The sequence below is a fragment of the Anomaloglossus baeobatrachus genome, unplaced genomic scaffold (assembly GCF_048569485.1).
Source record: "Anomaloglossus baeobatrachus isolate aAnoBae1 unplaced genomic scaffold, aAnoBae1.hap1 Scaffold_3323, whole genome shotgun sequence".
Taxonomy (NCBI): Eukaryota; Metazoa; Chordata; class Amphibia; order Anura; family Aromobatidae; genus Anomaloglossus; species Anomaloglossus baeobatrachus.
The window spans coordinates 1-16,875 of record NW_027442704.1 but is presented as its reverse complement, the minus strand read 5'-3'; the positions used below and the strand labels follow the sequence as shown (position 1 = coordinate 16,875).

General features: G+C 47.3%; 8 non-coding genes and 1 pseudogene across 8 annotated transcripts; all 9 read right to left on the bottom strand.

The window, feature by feature from the left end:
- Positions 1-4,228: 4,228 nt before the first annotated feature.
- Positions 4,229-4,419, bottom strand: LOC142270858 (U2 spliceosomal RNA). Its single transcript, XR_012736070.1, has one exon. It is a non-coding gene; the product is annotated as a U2 spliceosomal RNA (small nuclear RNA).
- Positions 4,420-5,806: 1,387 nt separating this feature from the next.
- LOC142270857 (U2 spliceosomal RNA) lies at positions 5,807-5,997 on the bottom strand. Its single transcript, XR_012736069.1, has one exon. It is a non-coding gene; the product is annotated as a U2 spliceosomal RNA (small nuclear RNA).
- A 1,387-nt stretch (positions 5,998-7,384) lies between these two features.
- On the bottom strand, positions 7,385-7,575 carry LOC142270904 (U2 spliceosomal RNA). The gene has a single exon (XR_012736112.1). It is a non-coding gene; the product is annotated as a U2 spliceosomal RNA (small nuclear RNA).
- A 1,387-nt stretch (positions 7,576-8,962) lies between these two features.
- LOC142270892 (U2 spliceosomal RNA) lies at positions 8,963-9,153 on the bottom strand. The gene has a single exon (XR_012736101.1). It is a non-coding gene; the product is annotated as a U2 spliceosomal RNA (small nuclear RNA).
- Positions 9,154-10,540: 1,387 nt separating this feature from the next.
- Positions 10,541-10,731, bottom strand: LOC142270880 (U2 spliceosomal RNA). Its single transcript, XR_012736090.1, has one exon. It is a non-coding gene; the product is annotated as a U2 spliceosomal RNA (small nuclear RNA).
- A 1,387-nt stretch (positions 10,732-12,118) lies between these two features.
- On the bottom strand, positions 12,119-12,309 carry LOC142270868 (U2 spliceosomal RNA). Its single transcript, XR_012736079.1, has one exon. It is a non-coding gene; the product is annotated as a U2 spliceosomal RNA (small nuclear RNA).
- A 1,387-nt stretch (positions 12,310-13,696) lies between these two features.
- Positions 13,697-13,889, bottom strand: LOC142270909 (U2 spliceosomal RNA). Its single transcript, XR_012736116.1, has one exon. It is a non-coding gene; the product is annotated as a U2 spliceosomal RNA (small nuclear RNA).
- Positions 13,890-14,577: 688 nt separating this feature from the next.
- On the bottom strand, positions 14,578-14,704 carry LOC142270910 (U2 spliceosomal RNA; annotated as a pseudogene).
- A 1,387-nt stretch (positions 14,705-16,091) lies between these two features.
- Positions 16,092-16,282, bottom strand: LOC142270856 (U2 spliceosomal RNA). Its single transcript, XR_012736068.1, has one exon. It is a non-coding gene; the product is annotated as a U2 spliceosomal RNA (small nuclear RNA).
- Between the last annotated feature and the right edge of the window lie 593 nt (positions 16,283-16,875).

Here is a 16,875-nt window from a genome sequence, read left to right as displayed (position 1 = left end):
ATGTTTTGTGACACGTGGTTATGCAACGCGGGGACGGCACACCGGGAGAAATAGTGGCGGCTGGGGACCGAGTAACGTGGGACAGCTGCCGCCATCAGGTCACGGAATGCTTCTGTCTCCACCAGCCTAAAAGGCAACATTTCCAGCGCAAGCAGTCGCGAAATGTTAGCATTTAGAACTGTGGCATGTGGGGTGTTGGCAGTGTATTTGCGCCTGCGTTCAAAGGTTTGCTGAATGGATAACTGAACGCTGCGCTGGGACAAGGACGTGCTTGATGATGGTGTTCTTTCTGCGTAGGCAACTGCAGGTGCAGGAGTGGAGGAGGCTTGTTCGCAGGCAGCATGGACAGAGGATTGGCTCGCATGCACAACCAGCGAAGACGTAGCAGTGACATCAGCAAGCACTGCTCCTCGACTCTGTTGTACTTCCCACAAAGTCGGGTGCTTGGCTGACATGTGCCTGATCATGCTGGTGGTGGTCAGGCTGCTAGTTTTGGTACCCCTGCTGATGCTGGCACGGCAGGTGTTGCAAATGGCCTTTTTTGAATCATCTGGATCCAACTTAAAAAACTGCCAGACTCGTGAAGACCTAACATTTGTACAGGCACCTTGTGTCGTCGTGTTGTTACGGGGAACGGTTGCCTGACTTCTGCCTGGGACCACCACCCTGCTTCTTACTGCCTGTTGTGATGCTACGCCTCCCTCCCCCTGTGCACTGCTGTCCTCGCTCTGCATATCCTCCTGCCAGGTTGGGTCAGTTACTGGATCATCCACCACGTCGTCTTCCTCTTCCGCACCCTGCTCCTCCTCCTGACTTGCTGACAATTGTGTCTCATCATCGTCCACCACTTGTTGAGACACGTTGCCAACTTCGTGAGAACGTGGCTGCTCAAATATTTGGCTATCTGTACAGACGATCTCCTCATGACCCACTTCAATATGAGCTGGCGAGAGGCCAGAATGTGTGAATGGAAACGTGAACAGCTCTTCCGAGTGTCCAAGTGTGGGATCATTAATGTCCGAGGAGGACGTGTACTCAGCCTGGTGGTAGGAAGGAGGATCAGGTTCAGAAATGTGCGGTGCAGTATCACGGCTACTGACACTTGACCGTGTGGAAGACAGAGTGTTTGTGGTGGTGCCAATCTGACTGGAAGCATTATCCGCTATCCAACTAACAACCTGTTGACACTGGTCTTGGTTCAAGAGCGGTGTACTGCTGCGGTCCCCAAGAATTTGGGACAGGACGTGCGAGCGACTAGATGTGGCCCTTTGTTGTGGCGAAATTAGAGCTTGCCCACGACCTCGGCCTCTGCCTGCACCACCATCACGTCCACTTCCTTGTTCCTTGCCAATGCCCTTGCGCATTTTGCAATGCTGTGCACTGCTGACGTGTATATTCACTACTTGTGCGTTATATCAAAGTTTCTGGAAATTGCACACCAGTGCACCTGTACGCTGCCACCAACAGGCACACACGTGCGGTTTTAAAAACCAAGCACGGACGCAATAATAACCTAACACAGGTTTTAGGAGCAAAAATTAAGAACTCTGACACTATCAGCCACTGCTGACTGACGTGTATTATACACTACACTTGTGCGTTATATAATAGTTTGGTAAACGCACACCAGTGCACCTGTACGCTGCCACCAACAGGCACACACGTGCGGTTTTAAAAACCAAGCACGGACGCAATAATAACCTAACACAGGTTTTAGGAGCAAAAATTAAGAACTCTGACACTATCAGCCACTGCTGACTGACGTGTATTATACACTACACTTGTGCGTTATATAATAGTTTGGTAAACGCACACCAGTGCACCTGTACGCTGCCACCAACAGGCACACACGTGCGGTTTTAAAAACCAAGCACGGACGCAATAATAACCTAACACAGGTTTTAGGAGCAAAAATTAAGAACTCTGACACTATCAGCCACTGCTGACTGACGTGTATTATACACTACACTTGTGCGTTATATAATAGTTTGGTAAACGCACACCAGTGCACCTGTACGCTGCCACCAACAGGCACACACGTGCGGTTTTAAAAACCAAGCACGGACGCAATAATAACCTAACACAGGTTTTAGGAGCAAAAATTAAGAACTCTGACACTATCAGCCACTGCTGACTGACGTGTATTATACACTACACTTGTGCGTTATATAATAGTTTGGTAAACGCACACCAGTGCACCTGTACGCTGCCACCAACAGGCACACACGTGCGGTTTTAAAAACCAAGCACGGACGCAATAATAACCTAACACAGGTTTTAGGAGCAAAAATTAAGAACTCTGACACTATCAGCCACTGCTGACTGACGTGTATTATACACTACACTTGTGCGTTATATAATAGTTTGGTAAACGCACACCAGTGCACCTGTACGCTGCCACCAACAGGCACACACGTGCGGTTTTAAAAACCAAGCACGGACGCAATAATAACCTAACACAGGTTTTAGGAGCAAAAATTAAGAACTCTGACACTATCAGCCACTGCTGACTGACGTGTATTATACACTACACTTGTGCGTTATATAATAGTTTGGTAAACGCACACCAGTGCACCTGTACGCTGCCACCAACAGGCACACACGTGCGGTTTTAAAAACCAAGCACGGACGCAATAATAACCTAACACAGGTTTTAGGAGCAAAAATTAAGAACTCTGACACTATCAGCCACTGCTGACTGACGTGTATTATACACTACACTTGTGCGTTATATAATAGTTTGGTAAACGCACACCAGTGCACCTGTACGCTGCCACCAACAGGCACACACGTGCGGTTTTAAAAACCAAGCACGGACGCAATAATAACCTACTAACAGGTTTTTTTGGGGAGCGACAATTACAGTACAGACAAGTCAGACACTATCTGGACTGTTTTACACTGTGTACACCAGCCCCAGATATGAAGGCTGGTATACGGTCACCACTACCCTGCCTGCCTGCCTGCCTGTATACTGCTACAATAGTCCTGACAAGGACTCTTTTGGTCACTAGCCTGTATTCAGACCTGGCTATACCCTGCCTGTATATAGCAACAATAGTCCTGAGAAGGACTCTGCTACTGTACTCCGACCTGGCTATACCCTGCCTGCCTGTATACAACTAGAATAGTCCTGAGAAGGACTTTTGGTCACACTGTTTGCAGCCCTGCAACTGAAAAAGCTATAAAGGGCCGCAAAGCTTTCCCTGAATCAGCGACACTCTCCCTACACTCACTGTCAGAATAGCTGTGAGCAGAGCACAGCGCGCCGGCCGATATAAAGGCTCGGTGACGCTGTGCAGGCCGGCCAATCACTGCAATTCCACAACTAACAGGGCTGTGGCATTGCAGTGGTCTGCCAGCCAATCCCTGCATGAGGGCTGGCTCTCAAAAGAGCGCCAACATGCAGAAATGAAGACCACGAGTAAAGCACGAGTATCGCGAGATTACTCGGTCCCCGCCGAGCAGCCCGAGTACAGTGATACTCGTGCGAGTACCGAGTAGTGACAAGCATGCTCGCTCATCACTACTTTTTACAGTTTTTCTATTCCCAATTAGCCGTTTAAGTGTACTTATTGAAAGTAGTAATTCTTTCATAGGCCGCCCTTTCTTAGTATTTGACGTTCCTTATATTGCGGTATGAGGCTTCGCAGTAGGTTGCAAACATTCATCACCCATGACTGTCCCCAATTGAGCTCAGAAGCTCAATGTCTATCATGACCTCTCTTTTAGAATGTCCAAGAGCAAGCAAACTATTCCTCCAGGAGAGGGCGCCAACAGACTACTAAAGAGATCATCATTACTCAAAGAAAACCCCAAAAACCAATGCATGATAGGAATAAACAGGTAACTTTCTTTGGAGTGGAAGCGGAGAGATCGCACCAGATGCCAATTCTAGATGTTATCACACCTGTGGTCACTGCAGCAGCAGGTGAATCCACTTTGTCCAAAAGGGATCTATTCCATTCAATTGCAAATGATCTAGATAAGACAGAGAACTGCAGCACGGGGACATAGCCGAGTTGGTCAGGTTGAGTGGTGATGAGTTTGCTATTTGGATGAATAAAGAAAGTCAAAAGTGTGAAAGATAAAAAACAAAAGGAGGAAGTGTGAAAAGTGAATGGGCCAAATTGAGGTGCATATGAAGACGTATGCTTTCTTCCAATTCATTAAATCGGGCTAATATGAATCAGGTGAATTGAGTTCTGCTTTTGGAAACTGGGTTAAGAAGGGGTGCACCGTTCCTGGAGGTACTGCAATACCAGGTCAATGCGTGGAGTGGACAGAGCAAGCTCTTTTTCCATCTCCCTGTTCTAAAAATCCATTTAATATATGGTCCCCAGATAGGGGACGTATCAGATATTAAACTGATAAGAACAGATACTACACTTGATCTTAGCCAAAAGGCCGAGAAGCGATAACCAGAATTGGTTTGGGCCTCGAGTGGCACCCTGGCCTATGCCGGACACATCTTAGGGAGAGAGAGCGAGAGGGAGACAAACCCACGCCTACACAAGACATTTTGTCACCCAAGCCAACCCTTGAAAAGGCTGCTTTGCAGAGCCAAAACAAGAAGAATGGTGCGTTTTGCAGCCGCCGCCCACTGCAATGAATCTGAATAACTCCTCCTTTAGGGCGCAAGCAACTCCCCTCCCCCTTGCAGTCTTTCCAATTCACGATACAAAAAGACGGACAGGACAGGTTGCCTGACTTTCCGTCACTGCCACCCTTTGCCATCCTTACCCGTAGAAAGCCCTTTCATCATCCCCAAACCCTAATCTTTTCCCTTTCCTTCCCAGCCCCCAAACCCTGCCCTCTGTACCTTTCTCACCACCCGCTTCCCTTCTCCTGTCATCCCCCTACCACCCGGGAAAAAAAGAGATTGCCCCCTCCTTCCACTAGCCCACCCTCCCACCCAAAGAACAACTTCTTCTGCGCAGCTTGTTTTCTAGGCAGCAGCGCTATTGTGATGTCATCGGGGGGCATTGTGACAAGCCGCCAGTGTTCCGTCTCTTCATGTTGTGCACAGTTCAAACGGAAAATACATCAACAGGCAGACTACAGAAAAGCTTACTATCAAAGGTTAGAGGGGGGCTTTCTCAGAGGGCTTTTTACAGTTTTTCTATTCCCAATTAGCCGTTTAAGTGTACTTATTGAAAGTAGTAATTCTTTCATAGGCCGCCCTTTCTTAGTATTTGACGTTCCTTATATTGCGGTATGAGGCTTCGCAGTAGGTTGCAAACATTCATCACCCATGACTGTCCCCAATTGAGCTCAGAAGCTCAATGTCTATCATGACCTCTCTTTTAGAATGTCCAAGAGCAAGCAAACTATTCCTCCAGGAGAGGGCGCCAACAGACTACTAAAGAGATCATCATTACTCAAAGAAAACCCCAAAAACCAATGCATGATAGGAATAAACAGGTAACTTTCTTTGGAGTGGAAGCGGAGAGATCGCACCAGATGCCAATTCTAGATGTTATCACACCTGTGGTCACTGCAGCAGCAGGTGAATCCACTTTGTCCAAAAGGGATCTATTCCATTCAATTGCAAATGATCTAGATAAGACAGAGAACTGCAGCACGGGGACATAGCCGAGTTGGTCAGGTTGAGTGGTGATGAGTTTGCTATTTGGATGAATAAAGAAAGTCAAAAGTGTGAAAGATAAAAAACAAAAGGAGGAAGTGTGAAAAGTGAATGGGCCAAATTGAGGTGCATATGAAGACGTATGCTTTCTTCCAATTCATTAAATCGGGCTAATATGAATCAGGTGAATTGAGTTCTGCTTTTGGAAACTGGGTTAAGAAGGGGTGCACCGTTCCTGGAGGTACTGCAATACCAGGTCAATGCGTGGAGTGGACAGAGCAAGCTCTTTTTCCATCTCCCTGTTCTAAAAATCCATTTAATATATGGTCCCCAGATAGGGGACGTATCAGATATTAAACTGATAAGAACAGATACTACACTTGATCTTAGCCAAAAGGCCGAGAAGCGATAACCAGAATTGGTTTGGGCCTCGAGTGGCACCCTGGCCTATGCCGGACACATCTTAGGGAGAGAGAGCGAGAGGGAGACAAACCCACGCCTACACAAGACATTTTGTCACCCAAGCCAACCCTTGAAAAGGCTGCTTTGCAGAGCCAAAACAAGAAGAATGGTGCGTTTTGCAGCCGCCGCCCACTGCAATGAATCTGAATAACTCCTCCTTTAGGGCGCAAGCAACTCCCCTCCCCCTTGCAGTCTTTCCAATTCACGATACAAAAAGACGGACAGGACAGGTTGCCTGACTTTCCGTCACTGCCACCCTTTGCCATCCTTACCCGTAGAAAGCCCTTTCATCATCCCCAAACCCTAATCTTTTCCCTTTCCTTCCCAGCCCCCAAACCCTGCCCTCTGTACCTTTCTCACCACCCGCTTCCCTTCTCCTGTCATCCCCCTACCACCCGGGAAAAAAAGAGATTGCCCCCTCCTTCCACTAGCCCACCCTCCCACCCAAAGAACAACTTCTTCTGCGCAGCTTGTTTTCTAGGCAGCAGCGCTATTGTGATGTCATCGGGGGGCATTGTGACAAGCCGCCAGTGTTCCGTCTCTTCATGTTGTGCACAGTTCAAACGGAAAATACATCAACAGGCAGACTACAGAAAAGCTTACTATCAAAGGTTAGAGGGGGGCTTTCTCAGAGGGCTTTTTACAGTTTTTCTATTCCCAATTAGCCGTTTAAGTGTACTTATTGAAAGTAGTAATTCTTTCATAGGCCGCCCTTTCTTAGTATTTGACGTTCCTTATATTGCGGTATGAGGCTTCGCAGTAGGTTGCAAACATTCATCACCCATGACTGTCCCCAATTGAGCTCAGAAGCTCAATGTCTATCATGACCTCTCTTTTAGAATGTCCAAGAGCAAGCAAACTATTCCTCCAGGAGAGGGCGCCAACAGACTACTAAAGAGATCATCATTACTCAAAGAAAACACCAAAAACCAATGCATGATAGGAATAAACAGGTAACTTTCTTTGGAGTGGAAGCGGAGAGATCGCACCAGATGCCAATTCTAGATGTTATCACACCTGTGGTCACTGCAGCAGCAGGTGAATCCACTTTGTCCAAAAGGGATCTATTCCATTCAATTGCAAATGATCTAGATAAGACAGAGAACTGCAGCACGGGGACATAGCCGAGTTGGTCAGGTTGAGTGGTGATGAGTTTGCTATTTGGATGAATAAAGAAAGTCAAAAGTGTGAAAGATAAAAAACAAAAGGAGGAAGTGTGAAAAGTGAATGGGCCAAATTGAGGTACATATGAAGACGTATGCTTTCTTCCAATTCATTAAATCGGGCTAATATGAATCAGGTGAATTGAGTTCTGCTTTTGGAAACTGGGTTAAGAAGGGGTGCACCGTTCCTGGAGGTACTGCAATACCAGGTCAATGCGTGGAGTGGACAGAGCAAGCTCTTTTTCCATCTCCCTGTTCTAAAAATCCATTTAATATATGGTCCCCAGATAGGGGACGTATCAGATATTAAACTGATAAGAACAGATACTACACTTGATCTTAGCCAAAAGGCCGAGAAGCGATAACCAGAATTGGTTTGGGCCTCGAGTGGCACCCTGGCCTATGCCGGACACATCTTAGGGAGAGAGAGCGAGAGGGAGACAAACCCACGCCTACACAAGACATTTTGTCACCCAAGCCAACCCTTGAAAAGGCTGCTTTGCAGAGCCAAAACAAGAAGAATGGTGCGTTTTGCAGCCGCCGCCCACTGCAATGAATCTGAATAACTCCTCCTTTAGGGCGCAAGCAACTCCCCTCCCCCTTGCAGTCTTTCCAATTCACGATACAAAAAGACGGACAGGACAGGTTGCCTGACTTTCCGTCACTGCCACCCTTTGCCATCCTTACCCGTAGAAAGCCCTTTCATCATCCCCAAACCCTAATCTTTTCCCTTTCCTTCCCAGCCCCCAAACCCTGCCCTCTGTACCTTTCTCACCACCCGCTTCCCTTCTCCTGTCATCCCCCTACCACCCGGGAAAAAAAGAGATTGCCCCCTCCTTCCACTAGCCCACCCTCCCACCCAAAGAACAACTTCTTCTGCGCAGCTTGTTTTCTAGGCAGCAGCGCTATTGTGATGTCATCGGGGGGCATTGTGACAAGCCGCCAGTGTTCCGTCTCTTCATGTTGTGCACAGTTCAAACGGAAAATACATCAACAGGCAGACTACAGAAAAGCTTACTATCAAAGGTTAGAGGGGGGCTTTCTCAGAGGGCTTTTTACAGTTTTTCTATTCCCAATTAGCCGTTTAAGTGTACTTATTGAAAGTAGTAATTCTTTCATAGGCCGCCCTTTCTTAGTATTTGACGTTCCTTATATTGCGGTATGAGGCTTCGCAGTAGGTTGCAAACATTCATCACCCATGACTGTCCCCAATTGAGCTCAGAAGCTCAATGTCTATCATGACCTCTCTTTTAGAATGTCCAAGAGCAAGCAAACTATTCCTCCAGGAGAGGGCGCCAACAGACTACTAAAGAGATCATCATTACTCAAAGAAAACCCCAAAAACCAATGCATGATAGGAATAAACAGGTAACTTTCTTTGGAGTGGAAGCGGAGAGATCGCACCAGATGCCAATTCTAGATGTTATCACACCTGTGGTCACTGCAGCAGCAGGTGAATCCACTTTGTCCAAAAGGGATCTATTCCATTCAATTGCAAATGATCTAGATAAGACAGAGAACTGCAGCACGGGGACATAGCCGAGTTGGTCAGGTTGAGTGGTGATGAGTTTGCTATTTGGATGAATAAAGAAAGTCAAAAGTGTGAAAGATAAAAAACAAAAGGAGGAAGTGTGAAAAGTGAATGGGCCAAATTGAGGTGCATATGAAGACGTATGCTTTCTTCCAATTCATTAAATCGGGCTAATATGAATCAGGTGAATTGAGTTCTGCTTTTGGAAACTGGGTTAAGAAGGGGTGCACCGTTCCTGGAGGTACTGCAATACCAGGTCAATGCGTGGAGTGGACAGAGCAAGCTCTTTTTCCATCTCCCTGTTCTAAAAATCCATTTAATATATGGTCCCCAGATAGGGGACGTATCAGATATTAAACTGATAAGAACAGATACTACACTTGATCTTAGCCAAAAGGCCGAGAAGCGATAACCAGAATTGGTTTGGGCCTCGAGTGGCACCCTGGCCTATGCCGGACACATCTTAGGGAGAGAGAGCGAGAGGGAGACAAACCCACGCCTACACAAGACATTTTGTCACCCAAGCCAACCCTTGAAAAGGCTGCTTTGCAGAGCCAAAACAAGAAGAATGGTGCGTTTTGCAGCCGCCGCCCACTGCAATGAATCTGAATAACTCCTCCTTTAGGGCGCAAGCAACTCCCCTCCCCCTTGCAGTCTTTCCAATTCACGATACAAAAAGACGGACAGGACAGGTTGCCTGACTTTCCGTCACTGCCACCCTTTGCCATCCTTACCCGTAGAAAGCCCTTTCATCATCCCCAAACCCTAATCTTTTCCCTTTCCTTCCCAGCCCCCAAACCCTGCCCTCTGTACCTTTCTCACCACCCGCTTCCCTTCTCCTGTCATCCCCCTACCACCCGGGAAAAAAAGAGATTGCCCCCTCCTTCCACTAGCCCACCCTCCCACCCAAAGAACAACTTCTTCTGCGCAGCTTGTTTTCTAGGCAGCAGCGCTATTGTGATGTCATCGGGGGGCATTGTGACAAGCCGCCAGTGTTCCGTCTCTTCATGTTGTGCACAGTTCAAACGGAAAATACATCAACAGGCAGACTACAGAAAAGCTTACTATCAAAGGTTAGAGGGGGGCTTTCTCAGAGGGCTTTTTACAGTTTTTCTATTCCCAATTAGCCGTTTAAGTGTACTTATTGAAAGTAGTAATTCTTTCATAGGCCGCCCTTTCTTAGTATTTGACGTTCCTTATATTGCGGTATGAGGCTTCGCAGTAGGTTGCAAACATTCATCACCCATGACTGTCCCCAATTGAGCTCAGAAGCTCAATGTCTATCATGACCTCTCTTTTAGAATGTCCAAGAGCAAGCAAACTATTCCTCCAGGAGAGGGCGCCAACAGACTACTAAAGAGATCATCATTACTCAAAGAAAACCCCAAAAACCAATGCATGATAGGAATAAACAGGTAACTTTCTTTGGAGTGGAAGCGGAGAGATCGCACCAGATGCCAATTCTAGATGTTATCACACCTGTGGTCACTGCAGCAGCAGGTGAATCCACTTTGTCCAAAAGGGATCTATTCCATTCAATTGCAAATGATCTAGATAAGACAGAGAACTGCAGCACGGGGACATAGCCGAGTTGGTCAGGTTGAGTGGTGATGAGTTTGCTATTTGGATGAATAAAGAAAGTCAAAAGTGTGAAAGATAAAAAACAAAAGGAGGAAGTGTGAAAAGTGAATGGGCCAAATTGAGGTGCATATGAAGACGTATGCTTTCTTCCAATTCATTAAATCGGGCTAATATGAATCAGGTGAATTGAGTTCTGCTTTTGGAAACTGGGTTAAGAAGGGGTGCACCGTTCCTGGAGGTACTGCAATACCAGGTCAATGCGTGGAGTGGACAGAGCAAGCTCTTTTTCCATCTCCCTGTTCTAAAAATCCATTTAATATATGGTCCCCAGATAGGGGACGTATCAGATATTAAACTGATAAGAACAGATACTACACTTGATCTTAGCCAAAAGGCCGAGAAGCGATAACCAGAATTGGTTTGGGCCTCGAGTGGCACCCTGGCCTATGCCGGACACATCTTAGGGAGAGAGAGCGAGAGGGAGACAAACCCACGCCTACACAAGACATTTTGTCACCCAAGCCAACCCTTGAAAAGGCTGCTTTGCAGAGCCAAAACAAGAAGAATGGTGCGTTTTGCAGCCGCCGCCCACTGCAATGAATCTGAATAACTCCTCCTTTAGGGCGCAAGCAACTCCCCTCCCCCTTGCAGTCTTTCCAATTCACGATACAAAAAGACGGACAGGACAGGTTGCCTGACTTTCCGTCACTGCCACCCTTTGCCATCCTTACCCGTAGAAAGCCCTTTCATCATCCCCAAACCCTAATCTTTTCCCTTTCCTTCCCAGCCCCCAAACCCTGCCCTCTGTACCTTTCTCACCACCCGCTTCCCTTCTCCTGTCATCCCCCTACCACCCGGGAAAAAAAGAGATTGCCCCCTCCTTCCACTAGCCCACCCTCCCACCCAAAGAACAACTTCTTCTGCGCAGCTTGTTTTCTAGGCAGCAGCGCTATTGTGATGTCATCGGGGGGCATTGTGACAAGCCGCCAGTGTTCCGTCTCTTCATGTTGTGCACAGTTCAAACGGAAAATACATCAACAGGCAGACTACAGAAAAGCTTACTATCAAAGGTTAGAGGGGGGCTTTCTCAGAGGGCTTTTTACAGTTTTTCTATTCCCAATTAGCCGTTTAAGTGTACTTATTGAAAGTAGTAATTCTTTCATAGGCCGCCCTTTCTTAGTATTTGACGTTCCTTATATTGCGGTATGAGGCTTCGCAGTAGGTTGCAAACATTCATCACCCATGACTGTCCCCAATTGAGCTCAGAAGCTCAATGTCTATCATGACCTCTCTTTTAGAATGTCCAAGAGCAAGCAAACTATTCCTCCAGGAGAGGGCGCCAACAGACTACTAAAGAGATCATCATTACTCAAAGAAAACCCCAAAAACCAATGCATGATAGGAATAAACAGGTAACTTTCTTTGGAGTGGAAGCGGAGAGATCGCACCAGATGCCAATTCTAGATGTTATCACACCTGTGGTCACTGCAGCAGCAGGTGAATCCACTTTGTCCAAAAGGGATCTATTCCATTCAATTGCAAATGATCTAGATAAGACAGAGAACTGCAGCACGGGGACATAGCCGAGTTGGTCAGGTTGAGTGGTGATGAGTTTGCTATTTGGATGAATAAAGAAAGTCAAAAGTGTGAAAGATAAAAAACAAAAGGAGGAAGTGTGAAAAGTGAATGGGCCAAATTGAGGTGCATATGAAGACGTATGCTTTCTTCCAATTCATTAAATCGGGCTAATATGAATCAGGTGAATTGAGTTCTGCTTTTGGAAACTGGGTTAAGAAGGGGTGCACCGTTCCTGGAGGTACTGCAATACCAGGTCAATGCGTGGAGTGGACAGAGCAAGCTCTTTTTCCATCTCCCTGTTCTAAAAATCCATTTAATATATGGTCCCCAGATAGGGGACGTATCAGATATTAAACTGATAAGAACAGATACTACACTTGATCTTAGCCAAAAGGCCGAGAAGCGATAACCAGAATTGGTTTGGGCCTCGAGTGGCACCCTGGCCTATGCCGGACACATCTTAGGGAGAGAGAGCGAGAGGGAGACAAACCCACGCCTACACAAGACATTTTGTCACCCAAGCCAACCCTTGAAAAGGCTGCTTTGCAGAGCCAAAACAAGAAGAATGGTGCGTTTTGCAGCCGCCGCCCACTGCAATGAATCTGAATAACTCCTCCTTTAGGGCGCAAGCAACTCCCCTCCCCCTTGCAGTCTTTCCAATTCACGATACAAAAAGACGGACAGGACAGGTTGCCTGACTTTCCGTCACTGCCACCCTTTGCCATCCTTACCCGTAGAAAGCCCTTTCATCATCCCCAAACCCTAATCTTTTCCCTTTCCTTCCCAGCCCCCAAACCCTGCCCTCTGTACCTTTCTCACCACCCGCTTCCCTTCTCCTGTCATCCCCCTACCACCCGGGAAAAAAAGAGATTGCCCCCTCCTTCCACTAGCCCACCCTCCCACCCAAAGAACAACTTCTTCTGCGCAGCTTGTTTTCTAGGCAGCAGCGCTATTGTGATGTCATCGGGGGGCATTGTGACAAGCCGCCAGTGTTCCGTCTCTTCATGTTGTGCACAGTTCAAACGGAAAATACATCAACAGGCAGACTACAGAAAAGCTTACTATCAAAGGTTAGAGGGGGGCTTTCTCAGAGGGCTTTTTACAGTTTTTCTATTCCCAATTAGCCGTTTAAGTGTACTTATTGAAAGTAGTAATTCTTTCATAGGCCGCCCTTTCTTAGTATTTGACGTTCCTTATATTGCGGTATGAGGCTTCGCAGTAGGTTGCAAACATTCATCACCCATGACTGTCCCCAATTGAGCTCAGAAGCTCAATGTCTATCATGACCTCTCTTTTAGAATGTCCAAGAGCAAGCAAACTATTCCTCCAGGAGAGGGCGCCAACAGACTACTAAAGAGATCATCATTACTCAAAGAAAACCCCAAAAACCAATGCATGATAGGAATAAACAGGTAACTTTCTTTGGAGTGGAAGCGGAGAGATCGCACCAGATGCCAATTCTAGATGTTATCACACCTGTGGTCACTGCAGCAGCAGGTGAATCCACTTTGTCCAAAAGGGATCTATTCCATTCAATTGCAAATGATCTAGATAAGACAGAGAACTGCAGCACGGGGACATAGCCGAGTTGGTCAGGTTGAGTGGTGATGAGTTTGCTATTTGGATGAATAAAGAAAGTCAAAAGTGTGAAAGATAAAAAACAAAAGGAGGAAGTGTGAAAAGTGAATGGGCCAAATTGAGGTGCATATGAAGACGTATGCTTTCTTCCAATTCATTAAATCGGGCTAATATGAATCAGGTGAATTGAGTTCTGCTTTTGGAAACTGGGTTAAGAAGGGGTGCACCGTTCCTGGAGGTACTGCAATACCAGGTCAATGCGTGGAGTGGACAGAGCAAGCTCTTTTTCCATCTCCCTGTTCTAAAAATCCATTTAATATATGGTCCCCAGATAGGGGACGTATCAGATATTAAACTGATAAGAACAGATTTTTGATTTAATGAAGCTTTCCAAAGCACCGCAAAAAATGCATGACCGAAGTCACACCAAAAACAGTGCAAAGGCTAGGATTCGTGTGGACCCCTCCGTGAGGAGAGGGTCCCCAAAAATCATCCCCGTCCCTCCGAGCCAGAAGGCCACAGCAAGGGTCAGGGATCTTCGGTGCTCCCCCAAGCCGAAGCCTGGTTGAGCCTTGTCGTTGCTCCCAGCGTCCACCCAGGCATCTTACCCAAGTGGAGTAGAGAGCTACTAGTTGTTGGTTTCGCAGCCGAAACTGCCCGGACCGTCAACCGGTGTTGGTTTCTCAGCCCAAGGCTAACCGGACCTCCAACCGGGTGTTGGTTTCTCAGCCGAAGCTGACCCGGACCTCCAACCGGGTGTTGGTTTCTCAGCCGAAGCTGACCCAGACCTCCAACCGGGTGTTGGTTTCTCAGCCGAAGCTGACCCGGACCTCCAACCGGGTGTTGGTTTCTCAGCCCAAAGCTGAACGGACCTCCGACCATGATTATAAAAATTTCCCTTCCTAGCCAGAAGGCCGGGATAGAGCAATATGCTCAGAAAGTATGAAAGGGCAAGGTACGGTGTGCTACAGAGCCCAAGGCTCGCCGGGGTCCCAAGCCAGCAAGCTCAGACTCACTCCAGGGTCGTCAGTCCTGGGGCACATTGCACCATAGCCCCCACACTTACTCAGTCTACTAGCCTCGATCCTGGTAGGGCCATGTTTTCCTCTAGATGAATATACTATACATCAAGAGTACTAGCAAGAGCAACCTTCCAGTGTGCATTGCATCTGCCGAGCCTCACAGATACTACACTTGATCTTAGCCAAAAGGCCGAGAAGCGATAACCAGAATTGGTTTGGGCCTCGAGTGGCACCCTGGCCTATGCCGGACACATCTTAGGGAGAGAGAGCGAGAGGGAGACAAACCCACGCCTACACAAGACATTTTGTCACCCAAGCCAACCCTTGAAAAGGCTGCTTTGCAGAGCCAAAACAAGAAGAATGGTGCGTTTTGCAGCCGCCGCCCACTGCAATGAATCTGAATAACTCCTCCTTTAGGGCGCAAGCAACTCCCCTCCCCCTTGCAGTCTTTCCAATTCACGATACAAAAAGACGGACAGGACAGGTTGCCTGACTTTCCGTCACTGCCACCCTTTGCCATCCTTACCCGTAGAAAGCCCTTTCATCATCCCCAAACCCTAATCTTTTCCCTTTCCTTCCCAGCCCCCAAACCCTGCCCTCTGTACCTTTCTCACCACCCGCTTCCCTTCTCCTGTCATCCCCCTACCACCCGGGAAAAAAAGAGATTGCCCCCTCCTTCCACTAGCCCACCCTCCCACCCAAAGAACAACTTCTTCTGCGCAGCTTGTTTTCTAGGCAGCAGCGCTATTGTGATGTCATCGGGGGGCATTGTGACAAGCCGCCAGTGTTCCGTCTCTTCATGTTGTGCACAGTTCAAACGGAAAATACATCAACAGGCAGACTACAGAAAAGCTTACTATCAAAGGTTAGAGGGGGGCTTTCTCAGAGGGCTTTTTACAGTTTTTCTATTCCCAATTAGCCGTTTAAGTGTACTTATTGAAAGTAGTAATTCTTTCATAGGCCGCCCTTTCTTAGTATTTGACATTCCTTATATTGCGGTATGAGGCTTCGCAGTAGGTTGCAAACATTCATCACCCATGACTGTCCCCAATTGAGCTCAGAAGCTCAATGTCTATCATGACCTCTCTTTTAGAATGTCCAAGAGCAAGCAAACTATTCCTCCAGGAGAGGGCGCCAACAGACTACTAAAGAGATCATCATTACTCAAAGAAAACCCCAAAAACCAATGCATGATAGGAATAAACAGGTAACTTTCTTTGGAGTGGAAGCGGAGAGATCGCACCAGATGCCAATTCTAGATGTTATCACACCTGTGGTCACTGCAGCAGCAGGTGAATCCACTTTGTCCAAAAGGGATCTATTCCATTCAATTGCAAATGATCTAGATAAGACAGAGAACTGCAGCACGGGGACATAGCCGAGTTGGTCAGGTTGAGTGGTGATGAGTTTGCTATTTGGATGAATAAAGAAAGTCAAAAGTGTGAAAGATAAAAAACAAAAGGAGGAAGTGTGAAAAGTGAATGGGCCAAATTGAGGTGCATATGAAGACGTATGCTTTCTTCCAATTCATTAAATCGGGCTAATATGAATCAGGTGAATTGAGTTCTGCTTTTGGAAACTGGGTTAAGAAGGGGTGCACCGTTCCTGGAGGTACTGCAATACCAGGTCAATGCGTGGAGTGGACAGAGCAAGCTCTTTTTCCATCTCCCTGTTCTAAAAATCCATTTAATATATGGTCCCCAGATAGGGGACGTATCAGATATTAAACTGATAAGAACAGATACTACACTTGATCTTAGCCAAAAGGCCGAGAAGCGATAACCAGAATTGGTTTGGGCCTCGAGTGGCACCCTGGCCTATGTCGGACACATCTTAGGGAGAGAGAGCGAGAGGGAGACAAACCCACGCCTACACAAGACATTTTGTCACCCAAGCCAACCCTTGAAAAGGCTGCTTTGCAGAGCCAAAACAAGAAGAATGGTGCGTTTTGCAGCCGCCGCCCACTGCAATGAATCTGAATAACTCCTCCTTTAGGGCGCAAGCAACTCCCCTCCCCCTTGCAGTCTTTCCAATTCACGATACAAAAAGACGGACAGGACAGGTTGCCTGACTTTCCGTCACTGCCACCCTTTGCCATCCTTACCCGTAGAAAGCCCTTTCATCATCCCCAAACCCTAATCTTTTCCCTTTCCTTCCCAGCCCCCAAACCCTGCCCTCTGTACCTTTCTCACCACCCGCTTCCCTTCTCCTGTCATCCCCCTACCACCCGGGAAAAAAAGAGATTGCCCCCTCCTTCCACTAGCCCACCCTCCCACCCAAAGAACAACTTCTTCTGCGCAGCTTGTTTTCTAGGCAGCAGCGCTATTGTGATGTCATCGGGGGGCATTGTGACAAGCCGCCAGTGTTCCGTCT